General features: G+C 38.2%; 1 long non-coding RNA gene across 1 annotated transcript; it reads left to right on the top strand.

Annotated features, from left to right (window-relative positions):
- The first annotated feature begins 182 nt into the window (after positions 1-182).
- On the top strand, positions 183-18,803 carry LOC120585124 (uncharacterized). Its single transcript, XR_005648234.1, has 3 exons — positions 183-505; positions 1,747-1,828; positions 18,593-18,803. It is a non-coding gene; the product is annotated as an uncharacterized LOC120585124 (long non-coding RNA).
- The last annotated feature ends 415 nt before the right edge of the window (positions 18,804-19,218 follow it).

The raw sequence follows: 19,218 nt of genomic DNA, 5'->3' as shown, positions 1-19,218 counted from the left end.
TGGGCGCTTTTAATCTCTGGGAGCCCGCCCTCTTCTCCCCTCAGCCTTCTAAGTCCTTTCCCGAGCACCCCCACCTCTTTTTTTTTGAGCCCGCCCCGCTCCTCCCCAGAGCTCTCTGATTGGGTGACCGGAACGAGCTAGTCCCCGCAGCCTGCTCCTTTCGTCCTTTCCCTCCTCCCTCCCTCCCCTTCCCCTACTGGCTCACGAGGAGAGGGACTGTGATTGTTCGCTTTACACGTCACTCTTTGTGACGTACCACAGCGGGGCGGGAGAAAAGGGGGCGGGACGAAGCGCAGCGGCAGAGGCTGAAACTAGTGACCGAGTAGGGGTTTTTGCGCAGGCGCGTACAGTTGAAGCGCACACCTGGGTTTCTTCCTTTCCCCGCATCCCTCTTGCCACCTGGGTCGGGTCTTTTAGCGCAGTGTGGGAGCGGCCTTGGAGTGGAGCATAGACAGGGGCCGGAGGGCGTTGTTTCCCCTGGTTGAGGAGATTTCCCTCTTTCAGGGTAAGGGCCTAAGGGGAGTCGAAGGAGGGGCCAGTGAGGTGTCCTGCTATCCAGCTGCGGGGGTGGTTTCCTGAGTCGCGTGGCTCCTGGGCCTTCCCTGCGGAACCCGGGAATGCTCCTCCTTTGGGGCAGGGCCCTCCCATGTCCAACTGGCCGGGCTTCCAGTGCAAGCCTGGTTGATTTTACATCAGGAGCCTTAAACGCTGAACTTCAGTTCTTTAGACGTTTCAAGGAAATTCAGTCTTTTCCTCCAAGACGCTCTTGTCTAGGTGCACACAGTAGTTACCTTTCTTAGGGGTTTATTTTTAAATCGCTTATTCCTCCATCTTAGACTATCTCACCCCCTCCGCCCCCGCCGGTGGTAGGTTATAGCAGGTAATCTTCCCGGGTTAGTGCTCACCACTAGCATTGTCCTATAGAGATATAATGCGACCAACAGTGCAATTTTAAGGTTTCTAGTGACCTCATTTAAAAAAAGAAACAGTTTTAAGTAGTGCAATAATTCAAAATATTTTTACAATCGATATAAAATTACTGATGTCTTACAGTTTTTACAGCTGTCTTTGAAAATTGTATTTTACACTTACACTCACAGCATATCTCAATTCAGTTCGCTTCACATTAGCCATGTATCAGGTACTATAACTACTATCAGCTTTGAGACTTGATTTTTGAGTCGTAACTTGGGATTCTTTCTACATAGGATTTATTGTATCTTGCTGCTTCACACTTGTTTTTTATGAGTGAACTTTAATTGAACACCAATTTCTAAATTGCCTAGAATGTTACAAAGCCAGTAAGTAGTCCAAGAGAAGGCTGAAGTATGTCTTCTGTTTTTTTGTGCCTTTGGACCATGTGCCCAATTCTACAACTTTTCTACTCCAATCAAATGCCTAGAGAATTGTTATGAACACTAAAACCTTTCTTGTTACTAGGAATCCCTCGTATAGCCCTGTATGTTGCTTCTTTAACAACTCATTTATAGCAGTAGCCTCTGAAGCAGTGATTTCAACCTTGACTGTACATCAGAATGAAGAACTTAAAAAAAAAAAATACAGAGCCAGGGAGAGGCAAACTTTGGATACTTGGATTTAGTAGATCTGGAGTGGGGACCTGGACAAGTTTTTAAAAAGCCAGACTTGAGAACACTGACCTAGGGTTTGAGTTTGGGGTTTACAGAAGGAATCTTGCTATTAATTCTACCGAAAAGTGATCATTTTCTCTTCTACCTTCCCAATTAGGCACAATTTTCACTGATTTACTACAACTACACTTTTTTTGTGATATCTCCGCCCCAAGGACATTTCACAGCGTCTTATAAAGGTACTGAATCTTTTGTAATGTACCAGCGAGTAGCTTATATAATTAGACATTTACTTATAGAATATACAGATATGCTTGCTGTCTTATATTTCTAAATTGTCTAGGATGTTTAAACAATAACCATTATTTGAAGGGTAGCCCTTCTAGCAAAACAAATCTCAAGGAAGAAAGTAAAATAAAAGGTGCAGTGGCCACTCCCAGGATACATTGGTCATTGGGAGGAAATGGTTAGTAGAATTTCAAATGAAACTCTCAGAAGTTCCTTTTTTTCATCTCTTTTCATGAGTATTGTCATTTAATGCTCATCCCTTGGTCTTAAGTTTTCTTTGCAAGGGCCCACAGCAAAAGCTATAGTGGGAGTGATAGTTCATAGACATTTTTCTTTTGAGAGGGGGAGATGTAAAAAAATAGATTTATATAGATAAGATCCATTCAGCTAAGATTTTTTTAAAATGCTAAATGGCTTAATTTAGGTGTTCGTAATATAACAATTGCTTTCCGCTTCATTCTCACATAATAAATGAGTTTTCATACGTTCCCATACATAAATGTATACATTCATGCATTAATTTATATTTGATCAATATTGCGATTTATGAACAAGGCCGGAGATAATGATGTTCATGCAGCTTCCCCTTTGGGTCTGTATTTATTGTCTTGTATTAAATCTTGTTTATGAAGTAAATTTAAGATTTACATTTGCTCTAAATATATGACTGGAATTCTTTCATTTAAATTCATTAAACAAACCTAATCCTTTCTACCCTCCCCCAGCCACATAACACATTAATTTGCACTTGAATAGAGTGTCTCTTTTATTCCTACACTGCTGTTTATGACATAAGTTGATATACTGGGGCAAAAGAGTTGCTTTAAGGATTTTAGGACAAAAAAACTATAAATTGGCTAGATTTTATCAAGTAACGGGGCTGACTGCTGAACTAGCTTTTTAAATTAGATTATAATGATATAAAGGTTGGAACAATTGCAAACTAAACAAAGCTTAACAAATATGTTTGTCCTAGGAAGAAAACTGAGATAATTAAGAATAATTTTGAAGCAAACCCTTAAAGACTGCCACAAAAATGTGGTGAAAGATTCTACTGACACCTTCACCTAGAACCCCAAACTAAACATCTGCTTTGTTTCAAGGCAGGATGAGTTTCTTTAGGATAGGCTGTCCCCAGGAATCAACAGTCCCCAGCTCCAAGATAAGTTTTCCTAGGGCATGAACGTGCCATGCTCCTACTTGAAATTAGGAAAATGGCATGTTCTAATTGCCTAAGAACGAAGTCTCCTACCGAGTATTCCAGGCTTTCCACACTCTGGAATCATTCTTCCAAGTGCTCAAAATTGTTACATAAACATGCTTAAATCTCTTAAAATAAACAGAAACTCTTCTTTGATAGCACATCTCCCTCCCCTCACCACTCTTAATTCTCTACTCCAAATCATCTGCTTCAAGAGCCGTCTGCTGTTCTTTACCACTGCAGTGCTTTTCGGCTGCTTCACTAGAATTATCTTCATCTTGCCACTGAATCCAATGAGTATTTTTTACCCTTATCAATCACGGCACCACTGCTCCTTAAAACGCTCTCTTTGCCTTCTCTCTGCTTTTCTTCCTACTTGCATGACCTTGCCTCAGACTCCTTTGCAGGCTGTGTGTCTATTACTCTTTGGGGATTTATCAAGGCTGCTTTCTGTTTATTCCATACTCTCCACCTAAAAATCTTATTCGTTCCCAAGATTTCTGCTACTTTGTTGACAATTTCCAGATCTATATTGTCATTCCTGATCTCTCCATTGAGTTCCAGACCCATAAATCCCATTGTTTTATGGATATCTCCACTTGGCAATTCAAATTCAACCTCAATTTAAGCTCAGCTTCCCAAACTGAAATTTCAGTTAAAATCAGCTTTTGGGCTCAGTATTGGACAGTGCCACTCTCTTCTCAATTCCTTTGACCAAAAGTCTGATAGACGCTCTTGTCTTCTCTAACCTACGTAGCCTGTAAAGACCAAATCCAGTGGGTCACATCTTCCAACTCTCAAATCTATCTATCTTTCTGCATCTTTATCACCATTACCATAGTCTGGGCCACATTATTCAGACCATGAACTATTACAATCGTCCACCAAACAATTCCTGTCCTCCAATTCATTTTCCATTTTGCATTTCAAATGATTGTAATTCGAATTTACTCCTTCTACTTCCCTGCTTGAAACTCTTTTTGTTGTCCTTAGGATAAAGTCCCAATTTCTTAACATAAAATCTTCTATATCTGGACCTTGTTTACCTCTTTAGCCTCATTTCATGCCATTCTTCCTCTTGCCCTCTTGGCCTCTGCCGTAGAAGCCTCCGAGAAGCCATTCATATATTCTTCATACTCTTATGCCTCCAGGCCTGGAAAATGACTCTCCCTGCCCGCTCTTAGGTTAGCTAATTTCCATTTGTCCTTTGGGACTCAGTTTATACATCACTTTCTGTGGGATGTTGTCCCTAACTCTCTAGGTAAGATTAGGTGTCTTTGTAGTAGGTTTCCATTGCACCCTACATGTCCCTAGAAACACTTTTCATACCTTATTGTTTAATTATACCTCTTTCTCTGTTTTCATCCTTATAAAGCCAGTGCCTGCTATAGTCCCTGGCAAGTCTATCCATGGCCAGTGTGTACTTGTTGACTGACTAAATAGATATTCTTCCAAATAAACTCCATTCTTCAGCTAGTCTAAGCTTTTGGCCATTTTTCAAACACAAGCTTGTAATCTCCCAAGATTACAAAAGTTTGTAATCTTTGGGCCTCTGTTTTTTTTTTCGGCTAGATTGTCCTCACCTTCTACCCCCACCCTGCCCACCTCTACCAATTTTACAGTTTCAGTTTACATTTGACTTCTTCCAATATACTTCTTTTCTAATCAATACAATCAGGGCTAGTCCTTTTTTCCTAACCCTTTGGAAAATGCACATGAAGGCAACATTTTGCGTATATCTTCTGAATGCTTAATTAACCTCATAAAGTCTATCCATGGCTCCCTTTGGGTTCCATAGACTTGTGATACAGATAGGCTAGATGTTCACTAACTCATTTCCTTTTCTTCTTGAGTACACAGCTAGACTGCATTTCCCGGCATCCATTGCAATTGGGAGTAGCTATAAGACTGAGTTTCACCAAGTGCACACCAGTTCCAGACCCTTAAAAATCCCTTACACATCGTCTTCCACGTTCCTTTCCCATCTGTGGTGTAGATGAACATGATGTTAAAGATGGCAGAGCCATAAGAAGAAAAGAACCTGAATCACCACATGGAGGAGAGGTGCCCTCCAATCAGATATACCTATTTTAGACTTTATATGAGAGAAAAAATATTTTATCAAATTTGAAGTATTATATATTTTTATGTATGTTTATTACAGCAGTTAACCCTTAACTAATGTAAAATGCTTGGTTAAAAATCTCTGGTTTGAAAAGAAACAGTAAAATGATCAGTGGTTCCCAGGGATTAAGGGTAAGGGAGGGATAAATAGGTGGTACACAGGGGATTTTTAGGGCACTGAAACTGTTCTGTATATAACTATAATGGTGGATACATGTCATACTTATTTGTCAAGGCTCATAAAGTATACAGTACCAAGAGTGAACCCTACTGTAAACTATAGACTTTAGGTGATAATGATATGTCAACATAGGCTCATATACTATGACAAATGTACCACTCTGTTGCAGGTTGTTGGTAGTGAGTAAGGCTATGCCAGTGTGGAGTCAGGGCGTGTAAGGGAGCTCTCTGTACTTTCTGCTCACTTTTGCTGTGAACCTAAAACTGATTTTGGGAAAAAAAATCTACTTTAAAAAACCCCAAAAAACTGTTTTACACATTTATAATATTTAGATTGAACTGCTATATGATCTGATTACACATTGCCTGGGACTATCCCACTTTGTAGCATGGATCCTGATATTTATTTACAGGAGGATCAATACACCAAGATGACTTAGCAATCCTAAATGTGTATGCACCAAACAACAGGACTTCAAAATGTATGGAAAACAAATGAACAAACATGAACAAAAAATATGATACAGCTTGTAGAAGAAATAGACAAATCCACAAATATAGTTGGGGCCTCCAATACCTCTTGCTCAGCAATTGATAGAACTGTTAGAAAATCAGCAAAAATATAGAACTGAATATACTATCAGCCAACAAGATCTAATTGATATTTATAGATTGCAACATACAACAGCAGAATACACATTCTTTTCAAGTGGCCATGGAACATATCCTGGACTTTAAAACAAATTTCAACAAATTTAGAAGAATTGAAATCATATACTGTATGCTCTCTGACCATAATATAATCAAACTAGAAATCAATAACAGAAAGGGAACAAGAAAATCTCTAAATACCTGGAAATTATACAATACAATTCTAAATAATTTATAGGTCAATGAAGAAGTCTCAGGGGAAATAAAAAAAAAACACATCAAACTGAATGAAAATAAAAATACAACATCAAAATTTGTAGGATATGGCCAAAGCAGAACTCAGAGAGTAGTTTATATCACAAAATGCTTATTTGGAAAAGAAGAAAGGTCTTAAATCAATAATTTAAGTTCCTATCTTAAAAAAAAAAAACGAAGAGCAAAATAAATCCAAAACAAGCAGAAAGAGGAACAAATGAATAGCAGAAATAAATGATAATGAAAATAGGAAAACAGTAGAGAAAATCAATGCAAGAGACTGATTCTTCAAGAAGAATCAATAAAATTGATAAACCTTTAGCAAGACTGACAGACTAAGACAGAAGACACAAATCACCAATATCAGCAATGAAACGGACTAGCACTACAGATCCTTCAGCTATTAAAGTATAAAAGGAGAATACTATAAACAACTTAATGTTCATAAATTTGACAGCATGGAAGAAATGGACCGATTCCTCAAAAACTACAAACTACCAAAGTTCAAGCAATATGAAATAGACAATTTGAATAGTCCTATAACAATTAAAGAAATTGAACTCATAAGGGAAAATCTCCTGAAAAATAAATCTCCAGAGCCTTATGGTTTCACTGGAGAATTATACTAAATATTTAAATAGGAATTAAGATCAATTTATACACTGTCTTTTGGAATATGGAAGAGAAGGGCATACTTTGCAATCATTTCATGAGGCTAGCACAGATACTAAAACCAAAGATAATACAAAGTAAACTACAGACCAAAATCTCTAATGAACATAGACGCAGAAATCTCAACAAAATATTAAAAAATCAAATCTAGCAATATATAAAAAGAATCAATCATGCACTACCATCAAGTGGGTTTTTTTTCATATATTTAAAATTGGTTTAATATTTAAAAGTCCATCAATGGAAAACAGATGTTTATACAAAACCTTGGACAGGGATGTTCATTGCGGCAGTATTTATAATGGTCAAAAAGTGGAAACAACCCAAATATCTACTGCTGAATGGATAAACAAAATGTGTTACATCCAACTATGCAATATTGTTCAGCCATAAAAAGAATGACATACTGTTATATATTTACAACAAAGATGAACCTTGAAAACATGCTAAGTGAAATAGATCAATCACAAAAGGCCACAAATTGTATGATTCCATTTATATAAATATCCAGAATAGGCAAATATATAAAATCAGAAAGCAGATTAGTGGCTACCAGAGACTAGGCAGTGGGGAGAAAGCGAGTAACTGCTGAAGGGTAAGGATTTTATTTTTGGGATGATGAAAATATTCTGAAGTTATTGATGATGATTCAAACCTAGTGAATATATTAACCATGGAATTGTACACTTTAAATATGTGACTTATGTTGTAAATATATTTCAAGTAAAAAGCCAACAAATAAAATATACCATAATCGACATTCTAAAGAAGAAAAAGTATATTATCCTGTCAATTGATACAGGAAAAGCATATCACACAGTCCAATACCGATTTATGATAAAAACCCTCAGAAAACTAGGAAAACTCTCAGAAAATCCACAAAAAAACCTATCACTAACATTATACTCAATGGTAAAAGATTGAATACTTTTCTCCTAAGATCGGGAACAAGGCAGAGATGTATGCTCTTACTCACTCTTAATCAACACAGCACTGGGAGTTTTAACCAGAGCAATAAAGCAAGAAAATAAATAAAAGATACACAGATTGGAAAGGAAGTAATATTTACTTACATGGAATTATCAAATATAAACAAAGGAGAAGACAATCTCAATGAAAAATTTCAGGTTTCATTAAAAGGACAGGATTGATTCCAAAATGTATATGGAACTAGTTTAAAAGACTCCATGTAAAGGAGTAGTTATCATAAAAAAGTATAGTCAAGCACCAAGAAGTTGAGAAAGGTAGAAAAATTTAATTGGCTAAATATAGAGTTAAGCTGATTGAAACAGAAGAATAAACTATGGTATATGCCACATAAAATGTATAAAACAGTAAAAATGGATAAACTAGAAAAACTAAAGAAGGAAATGAAATGCAAACTGTAGAAAACAGGGAAAGAGAAAAATATTGTAATGAATCTAAAATAAGTACAGTTGATAGACTACAGAAAAGGTATAAGGTTAAAAAAGGAAATCTGATAATACATTGGAAGTAAACAACATGATTTGAATACATTTTAAGCTTGTGCTTAATAAATAATAAAGTATGTAAAGAAATTCGATCAATAAATATGTAAGTAATTATATTTAATTTCTGCCCTTATTTTGTATGACATCAACATGACTTTTTTAATTTCTAAAATCTACCTGTCTTTAAAATTTAATCATTGTGAAATGTTGGTTTTTCTAACTTTTGAGTTTCATCAGTTCAGAACTCAGCATTTCTATCACTAAGTTCTAATCCACAAAATATGTCTTCTGGAGACAGTGGGAAACATGTACCCCTTTGCACCAAACAAAGAGAATTTGCTACTTTTCAGTTTCACAAATCACTTATCCTATTGTGCCTCAGTTTTCTTCACAGATAAATTTGGATTAACTCATTCAATAGATAATTATTTAGCTTCTACTCTGTCCCAGGTGCTGTTCTAAGTATCTGGAATATATCAGTGAACAAAAGAAAAATTTCTGTTCCAATGGAACTTACACATTCTATAAAAGGGATACACAAGATAAACATGTAATAAGTAAATACAGCATGTTAGAAGGTAATAATACTATTAAAAAAAAAAAGAAACAAGATCAGATGAGGAGGTTGTGGACTACAGAAGCCTAGGGTATGACATACTTTTAAATAGTATGGTCAGGGTAGGCTTAATGGAGAAGGTAATGTCTGAGCAGAGGTTGGAGGTTAAGGAGTTAGCCAAGTGGAAATCTGGGGGAAGAATGTTCCAGAGAGAGTGGTACTTCTAGAGCGAAGGTCTAAGTTGGGAGCAGATCATGCAGAGCTTTGTAGGCCATTTCAATGACTTTAGCTTTAATTTACTCTGTGTAAAATGAGACACCATTGCAGAGTTTGAAGCAAAGAAGTGATATTTTCAAAGGCGTTGAGATTTTTTTACTGTAGGAAGCATGACTAGGAGGAGGGTTATAAGGAGCCGTAGGATTCAGGACATATTTTTGAAGACATGACCAGTTCCAAGGTTTGGACCTGAGCAACCAGAAGGATGATGATGCCACCAATAGGGAGAGCTACAGGCAGAGCAAGTCTGGGATCAATATTTCTAGGGTTTTATGATCTTCGATGGCCTCTGATGTGGCTTGAATTTAAAGGCCTCTTCTCTGATTTGGTGTTTCTCACCATCCCTACTGCTAGTCCTCCTTTTCACTTTTTCAATGCCCTAAGTCTTAGCTTTCAGGGAGGTAGACCAGTCAAATTTTTCCAGGCACCCTATTGGCTGGTTCCTCTTACTCAGACCTTAATTGTAAATCTCTCTGCTAAACATTTGACTTCTAGTTGGAAAAAACAAAACAAAGCAAAATCTCCTAATACTTTCATTGTTTTTCTTAATTTTTTTCATAAGATTAATTAAAAAAATTTTTTCTTAAAATCATATTTCACAATAATTTAACTTTTAGAAGCAAATTTGATGCTCATTTTGCAATACTGGAGAGTTAATTGCTCTAAATAAGGAGAACATGGAAGTATTTCTTCTAGCTTTTAGCGGAATATTTGAACCTTGACTGGGAAAAACTCTTAAGGATGAGCATGAAATACACTTTTCGTATCAATCCATTCTCTGCCTTATTATTTTGATTCATGTGTAGGAGCTGTTGAGTTTACAGTGGATAAAATGAGTTTTAAAATATGCCAGCTGTCCACGAGGACTATTATTTTATTCAGATCCCTGCGTAATTGTGATACGGGATCTGGTCCTGATGGTCAGGTATGCACTAAAGTCCTTGCAAAGCAAAAGTTCCCCAAGGCTACATTTTTTTTATGCTTCATTTTCAGACTGTTGGTGCCACAGGAGCAATTAAAATTTGTGAATAATGTCTGTTTCCCCCTCTGTAAATAATGTGGATGGCCTGCAGTCTGTTAATATTCATGGCAGGGGATTTAACAGGCTATTGTGTTAGTAACAATGTGGATGCAAATGGTAAACATTTATCATCTCCAAAGTTTTCAGGCAATTTGCAAAGCAATGTCAGTTGAAACAGATGCTCTAAACTCCTCAAATAAAACAATCTTTAGATGATTTCTCCACATTCTCTAAAAACATTTGTCTCCCATTAACTTCTGTTTATGTCAAGTAATATAAAATCTACTAGAAAGTGAACAGTAATGGATAAAAAGTTGAATGTTCTCTGAAATTAATTTCCTGATTCTTTAGATGCTATGAATTATTTTTAAGGCATATCAATAATACCTCCTGTATGCGGGAATGTATTAGTAAGTTCCCTCTGCATGTTTATTAGAAGGTAAACTACATATATACTAGTGAAAATTTCCCAATATATTTATCTACAGTCTCCAATTTTTACAATTGATATTATCTTCACTCATGAAAATCATAAATCCTAATGGGAAAGTTCAAAGATTTGAAAGTCTTAAAATTGAACTAATATTTTGCCAAGAGGAGAAAACTCTTTAAGAATTATAATGTCTCCTAGTATGGGTTGTAGAAGACAGACATGGATCAATAAGTATTGACTAATTTCTTCTTATAAGGCTTGGACTATGCTTATGGGAATATAAAGAAATATAAATCATGTACTTGACTGCAAGAAGCTCATAATCTAGTTGGTGGGATGGTCAAAAGTTAAAACATATGTGGGCATAGAAGACAATAATCTAGTGCTTAAATGGATCTCAGAGAAGCATATTTTCAGCATTTTGAAAGGAAATATTTTTGCGAGGTAATTAGGAAAGACTTCATGGAGGAAGTTAGGCAGAGATGCAGGGGAAGTGAACACTAAAAGGAGAAGCTTGCAGGCTTGGGACTAGAGGTGGTAGGATTGGGAGGCAAGTAGACAAGTTTGATTAAAGTGAGAGATAGATATATGGCAATGAGAAAAGCAAAGTCCAGAAATATGAAAAAGGCTAAGGCATTTAGACTCTACTATGAGGCCCATCTACTGTTGGGAGGTTGGTTTCTTGTATAAGGATTCAGGCCAAATAGAGATTAAGTCCCAGAGATTAAGTCTACCACCTATAAATAATATACTATTTAATGATTTAACAACTTCTTTGAACCTCAGTTTTCTTCCTATGCAGTGGAGATTATATCTACCAAGCAAAATTGTGAGGGCTGCATGAAATAACATTTTCATTGTCACATTAGTTGTCATCTCCTCTGTAGTAAATGGGCGGGGCTGGGAGATTACAATAAGAGTTTGTGAAGAAGAAAGTGACATCATTAAAGGGACAGATGTGGTCTCTGGGGAATGTCAGTCTTGTGTTGGTGTGCAGGATGAATCAGGGAAGGGGAGCCTGTGTGTGTTGGAGGTGAGGGACCAGGATGACGAGCTCATTAGATCTCACACAAAGACACAGGACCCTGAACTAACCATACTGGCTGTGGCCAAACCAGTAGAAATGAAGTAAATTCAGGAGGGAGGAATGAAGGAATTTGGTGAACATAAAGCCAAACGTAGAAAATGAAATCAGAGAGAAAAATTTCGTGATTTCAGGATGAAGAAACATCAAACTAGTAGACGAAAGTATTAAGGAAAAACCTTTAATGGACATTTGTTTTGTCTGCCCAGTGCCCTAACCCACTCTTGCCTTTGGATTAGCTGCCCTCTTCCCTCTTTGAGGACATGCCATTTATCTGGCTTGGTGCTATGGTCCCTATTATTATTTTATGTGTATATATGTATATATGTATTACATATGTATGTATGTATTAGGATGTGAAGTGAGACTTTTTCTATTGTCTTGAACTTTTGACAAAAGCCCAAAGCTGAGAATAATTGGTAACAAGTACCCTACATTCATTCTCAGGAAAAGGTTTAAGATGGCATCCCACAGAAAACAGTCACGAGGATATTAAAGTACAGCATAGGGAATACAGTCAATGATATGGTAATAACTATGTTAGTGCCAGGTGGGGACTGCACTTATCGGGGGATCACTTCGTAAATTATATAAATGTCTAAGCACTATGCTGTACACTTGAAATGATGTCGCATGTCAATTGTAATTAAAAAATAAAAAATAAAAAACACCATCCCATAGTATTTACTATAAAATTGAGGGGAAAAAATAGAAAAGGAGCCTAGTAATCATCATTTCCACCAGTACTAGTCTGTATAAGACATTTCTCAGAAAGGGTTATTTATAGTGAATTTATAGGGGGTAGAGTATGCTTTTTGGCATAGACCCTTGTGCCTGATGCTGCCCTGGAGGTATCTGAAAGCGGAAAGTTGACTGGAGTGGTCCACAGTGGTATATACGGAAAAGAGAGAGAGGACAGCAGTGAGATGCAGGCTTCACTTTCGCCTGTGGAGTAAAGGCAGGTGGCATCTCCCACAGGTCGAGTGAGGTGTGACGAGGAGGATGAAACACCAGACCATTGCTTCCTTCTTCGTCCCAAATGTTTGAGTTATAGAAAGGCCTGGGCTCAGAGAAGAGGGAAGCACTGGCTCGCTCTAAATCAAACTGGACTTTTAAATTCCTGCTCAAGAAATGATTCCACTATCTGAAAGTGACAGGAGAGCTAGGGCCTCTGCCTGGGTCATGGCTAAGGGCAGAGAGTGGAGAGCTGATGAAGCAAGCTTGAAGGCAGTAAGTAGTGGGGGAAAAAGATCAAGCTGCTTCATCTTTGTACTCCACCTAATCCATCCTGTTTAATAATCATGCCCGCATGCATTGATCAAGATTGGAAAAAAATACATCCAAACGTTCTCTGAAATCATCTCTGAGCGGTAAGAGTATAGATGTTTTTAAATACCTTCTTTATATTTTTCTGTATTTCAAAAATATTCCAGAATAAAACAAACGAGAAAGATGTACAGGAAATGGCTCAAGAGAAGAGAGAAGAATGAAGATCAAAATTTTAAAAGGGAAGCAAGTTGTCTCCTACTTAGTCTAATGAGCCACACATTATATCTGTATTTCTAGTGAAATGCCTTTAAATCTCTCTTCCTTTTCATTTTCATGCCACCACAGTACTGCTGACTCTCCTTTAGAAGACTGAAGTGACCTCATAATTGATGGATTTTCTTCCTATGAACCACCACATCACCAGCAGGATTATTGTCCCCAAACCTGATTGTTCCAAACAACCCCCAGGTTCAACCAGGCCAGTTTCTTCACAGTCTCTTAAAAGGACTAAGCTTAACCCTACTTCCTAATCTCCAACATCCAAAGTGACCTTTCGATCTATTCAAATTATAACCATTTCTTGCAGTTCACCTTGGTTCCCACCCCTTCACTCATTTCAGACAGCAAGAGGCTCTTGGTTTGGGAGTTGGTTTACATGCCAGAGTTCTCTACTTTTTTATACATGTAAATTGAATAAAGACTTGTAAAGTCTGCAACTGATGGGATCATGCAGTGTACTTCTGTGTGTATATCCCTATGTCATATATTACATTGTTTAGCACATAATAGTCTCAGAAAATATTGTTGAATCTAAGTAGTTAACACAAAAGTATTCAATTTGTTAATTCATTACCCAAACTAGTAGGATTATGGCACTTAAAATAGCCCATTGGTTCCTTTCCTGAATCTGGTAAACTTTCTAAATCATCTTTTCTCTCTTTTCACTTATGGTATGTGGTCATGTGAAAGTAATTTGACATCATAATATCTAAAGTGTAGTATAAGAGAGTGGACTTAGATAAAAGAAAACAACCCTTATTTAAATCCACTCATGGGCGATGAAAAGAAACACTTTCATACTACTTTTGTCATTTAAAAATTACTTTTTTGAGCCTCTGAACAAGTTATTAAAAATAAAGAAAACTTTCCCCTTTCCCCTACTCTACTATCTAGGAAAACTTTTTTTTCTTGACATTTCTGAATAGATCCTATAAAGTAAAATAAGGGCTCATACTTATTTTCACCACACTTTTGTTTTTTTTAATTTGTAAGTAAATTTACCCTGACTCTACACAAGCCAAGAATTAAAATGCAAATAAGAGAGAGAGATTGGACATAGACAAAAGTCAAGCATTCTCTCAAGTCTACAAAAGGGCCATGTCCAATGGGATTGACAAACACTAAGTATTTCTGAGCTGTGTATTTCAGAAGGCCGTGATATAATGTATTAAATTTGATTTGACCTCATTAACTACCACAGTACTGATTGCAATAATGATCTAGGTTCAGGTTTAAAAAAAATTTTTTTAACTTCTTAGAGTTTTTTTTTTTAAACTTGTTTGACCTCACATAGAAGCCTACCTACATGTTCTCCTTAGTCCCCAGCCCCTCTTTCACTGGAGCCCCTAACTCTGTTGTCATCTGCAGCAGTAATGTCGTAGTGTAAACCAGCCTTGACTGCTGAGTTGAAGCTCAGGAGAGCAGCCCAGTCTCTGGAAAACCCTAAAACCTGAAGTCAGCTGTGCTCTTCCAGCCCCAACCCTTCTGAACTCTCCTCCCTCGAAATCCTGGTTTCACCTCCCAGAGTCACACCCTTCCCCTCTCCCATTCCTTTCTTAAAAATAAAACCCCAGGCTTTGAGTTTCCCTACCATTGAGTTGGCAGGCTGTAGAAGGTGAAAGTAGGCTGTTCCTGCTGATGGCGGAGGCAGAGGTTTGCTCAGGCCTGGAACTCAGAACTCATTTTCCCATAAACGCCATAGAAACCATAATGTACTGTTAGGTAGGTTCTAGAGTACGTTTAGAACTCCAGATGAGGTATGTGATTCAAACGGACTTTTGTAGGTTCTCCTGGTTACCTACCTATTCATTTTAAGCTTGTTTCCTTAGGAAAATGGCTCTGAGTTGTAAACAACTGACTATAAATTGTGTGGAGGGAGTCCCAAGGGCACAGACCTAAACTGTTTGTCTGCTGTGAATCCAGAAATGTGGCCTTTGAGGCGCTTGGACAACTCTACCCCAACTCCAGCCCCGGGACTGCTAAGCTGTTAGAAAAACCAAGAGCCCCGGTAGAGTGAGCACTCAAGAGGGAAATAACAGACCTGAGCAGGGAGAGGGTGCTCGTGAACTTGGTGCAAGGACCATAGGCAGGGCAGGAAGGGCAGAAGGCTCAGGGATGGAAGGGTGAGGTTTTCCAGAAGGTCTTTGGGCCCAACCTCTAGAGATTTTAACAATGTTATATTGTTAAGGTAGTTTCTACTGTATCTTTAGAGTTCTCTATGCAATGGAGTCCAGGGGTAGTGTTATCTTGTGGCCTAGAAATAGAGTCTTGTGTGTGTGTGTGTGTGTGTGTGTGTGTGTGAGAGAGAGAGAGCAAGAGAGAGAGAAGAGAGAGACAGAGAGAGACAGGCAGAGAGACAGAGAGACAGAGAGACAGAGAGACAGAGAAATTCCACTGTTCAGTTGGAACAAAATAAATGTGTAGCTATAGCCTTGGCCACAACCTGATGATAACGGGATGTGTGACAGTAGCAGTGGCAGGGAAAGGGAGAACTATTATGAAATGACGAAAGAACTGGAAGCCAATGTAAAGCAGGAGAAAGAATGATCGTAGCCGTTTATGAATCTGTGTGGGGTCTTGTAGGATCAGAACGAGGTTCAAGGGAACTGGGATCCAGAGATTGCAATGGAGGGGTCTGATCTGGATTTAGCAAATAATTATTGTTTTTGTCACTCTTTCTATTGTGTCCTGGGGAAATTTGGCTTCTTTTATACATCCCTTGGTGTATAATGTTAACATGCATAATAATATAGCAACATGCATAATAAGGTAGCTCTGAATAAATGTTACTGACAGCCTAAGCAAAATAAAGTTAGAGCATAACTGAAAAAAAATATATTGAGATTTAGACAAAAGGTATAAAAGTATCATGTGCTGTAACACTGAAGACACACTGTATAAGGTTTGGAAGCTGATCTTAACCTTTGTGTTTATTATTATAACTGTTAAGGGTGTATGGGAGTATGGTTGGTAATAATGGGGGTCAGTTGCTGGCAAATCTCAGTGGTGGCGNATAGAGAGAGACAGGCAGAGAGACAGAGAGACAGAGAAATTCCGCTGTTCAGTTGGAACAAAATAAATGTGTAGCTATAGCCTTGGCCACAACCTGATGATAACGGGATGTGTGACAGTAGCAGTGGCAGGGAAAGGGAGAACTATTATGAAATGACGAAAGAACTGGAAGCCAATGTAAAGCAGGAGAAAGAATGATCATAGCCGTTTATGAATCTGTGTGGGGTCTTGTAGGATCAGAATGAGGTTCAAGGGAACTGGGATCCAGAGATTGCAATGGAGGGGTCTGATCTGGATTTAGCAAATAATTATTGTTTTTGTCACTCTCTCTATTGTGTCCTGGGGAAATTTGGCTTCTTTTATACATCCCTTGGTGTATAATGTTAACATGCATAATAATATAGCAACATGCATAATAAGGTAGCTCTGAATAAATGTTACTGACAGCCTAAGCAAAATAAAGTTAGAGCATAACTGAAAAAAAATATATTGAGGTTTAGACAAAAGGTATAAAAGTATCATGTGCTGTAACACTGAAGACACACTGTATAAGGTTTGGAAGCTGATCTTAACCTTTGTGTTTATTATTATAACTGTTAAGGGTGCCTATTCAGTCTTTGCCTTCAGAGGAACTCAATAGAATTAAAAAGAAAAGACAACCTTTACTGTGATAGTTTAAAGTTTCTTTTGTGGTGTTTATAAGCAGTCTGTAGGGCTCTGAGGCTTCTGGAGTATGGGAGTATGGTTGGTAATAATGGGGGTCAGTTGCNGGAAGTTTCGATGGGAGGCATAGTGTGTGTTCTAGTCATTGACTCTTGTAGCCAGAAGGAGCTCTCCTAGGCATGGCTGAAGAAATGGGCACCTCTCTCAAAAAATTCAGCCTACACGTTACACTTTGGCACATGAGTTTGGGCGGGGATGGAGGACTGCCTAGCTCTAGTCTACGTAATAGGCAAAAACGTATGCAACCGAAGTACTTCATAAATGTCAAATGATCTTATGTAACGTTCCTGTTAATTATCCTTTGATTTAACGAACTCTTATGATGCGCCTAGATCATGGTCAGCCCTCTAGAGGTACTGGAGATGATCTCAAGCGTCTGTGCCTTTATAACTATAATTCCTCAAGAGCAGGGATTTAGACTATCTCATTCCTTTTTTGTTGTTGTTGTTTTTAAATTCCTTGGGGCCTCTTTCCTGGAATATTTCAACACGGCAGTGGAAGGTGTCACTCTCTTCCATCTTAGATCCAAGAACTGCTGGCAGAAATATCCCTTGCCCCTTTGTGCGCTCTGAGTGAATGAGCCCTCAGTGCAGGCGGAAGCTAGGTGGAGAAGGGAGAACATGAAGAAGGAAAGAGAGACAAGGGAGGAGAGAAAGTCCTGATGATTTTAGAATTTAGCTGTGAAGTCTTTGCTACCCCCGCCTTCCCATCATCTGATCTTATGAACCTGTGAGGGCGCCGCAGGTGGTTTGACATGGGTTTCCATGACTCGCACCTGAAGAGTCTTGATTTATACCGTGTTCGACACTGAACCATCATCTTCCTTTCCTAAAGTTGCATACCTTCTTGTATCCTGGTTAATGGTTCTGCTCACCACCTTGTCCCCTCAGGCTGGAACCCTGGGAGTCATTCTAGAATCTTTCTCGCCACTCCTGCCAGTCAGTGATAATCACCTAGTCCTCATGATATTGCCCTAAATATTCCTTGAACCCATTTCCTTCTCTCTATTCTTGTCATCATTACACAGGCCCTCATGAGCTCTTGCCTGGGGTTTCGCAATGGCCTTCTACCTGGGTTCCTTCCAGTCTCATCCTTATTAAATCCATTCGTCACGTAGCAAATGTAGTAAGATATCTAAAATGCAAACCTGACTTTATCAGTACAATGCCTGTATTTCCTGTGACCCAGTCTTCTCCTCTCCAGTTTCTCTCCTTTCATTTTACACTGCATTGATCAACAGAAAGCTTATTATTTCACACACGAACCAAGTCCAGGCTCTTGTGTCGGTAGCTGTGACGGCTTTCATACTTAGAAAGAGAGGTGGTCTGTTTCTATTGAATTAATCTTCAACAGTCTTCAGTACTTTATTTCTTATAAGATGAGGCCTCCCTACCTTTTACCATGCCCCTCTCCCCCAGCTATATAAGAATCATTGCTTCAGCCAGACTATTCTACAATACAGTTACCTACGATTGTCTTTTTCCCCTCTGGTTGTTTCTTTACACAGATCTTTCTGCCTGCAGAGCTCTTCACTTCTTTTCTGCCCATTCCCTTGCACCCTCAAGGCATTCCATCGCAAGCTTATTTATTGCTTTTCCAGCATCTAAATTCTTTTCATATTGCGAAAGCCATCCTGAGACAAAAGAGCAAGGCTGGAGGCATCACTCCGAGCAACTTCAAATTACACTACAAAGCGTCAGTAATCAATACGGGATGGTATTGGCAGAAAAACACACAGACCAGTGGAACAGAATCGAGAGCCCAGAAGTAAACCCATGTTTATATGGGCAAATAATTTTCTACAAAAGAGTCAAACACATACAGTGGAGAAAGGAAAGCCTCTTCAATAAATGGTGCTGGAAAATTGAAAGCCACTTGCAAAAGAATGAAACTAGACTGTTGTCTATCACCACATGCCAAAATTAACTCAGAATGGATTAAGGACCTGAATATAAGACCTGAAACAATAAATTACAAAGAAGAAAACATAGGAACTAAACTCATGGACCTTGGACTTAAGAGGATTTTATGAATTTGATCTCAAAGGCAAGGGAAGTAAAAACAAAAATAAATGAATGGGACTACATCAAACTAAAAAGCCTCTGCACAGCAAAAGAAACTGTCAGTAAGGTA

This window comes from Pteropus medius, unplaced genomic scaffold (genome assembly GCF_902729225.1).
Source record: "Pteropus medius unplaced genomic scaffold, Ma_sr-lr_union100, whole genome shotgun sequence".
NCBI classification, from domain to species: Eukaryota; Metazoa; Chordata; class Mammalia; order Chiroptera; family Pteropodidae; genus Pteropus; species Pteropus medius.
Note: the sequence above shows the minus strand (reverse complement) of the source record. Positions and strands in the feature narration are given on the sequence as shown.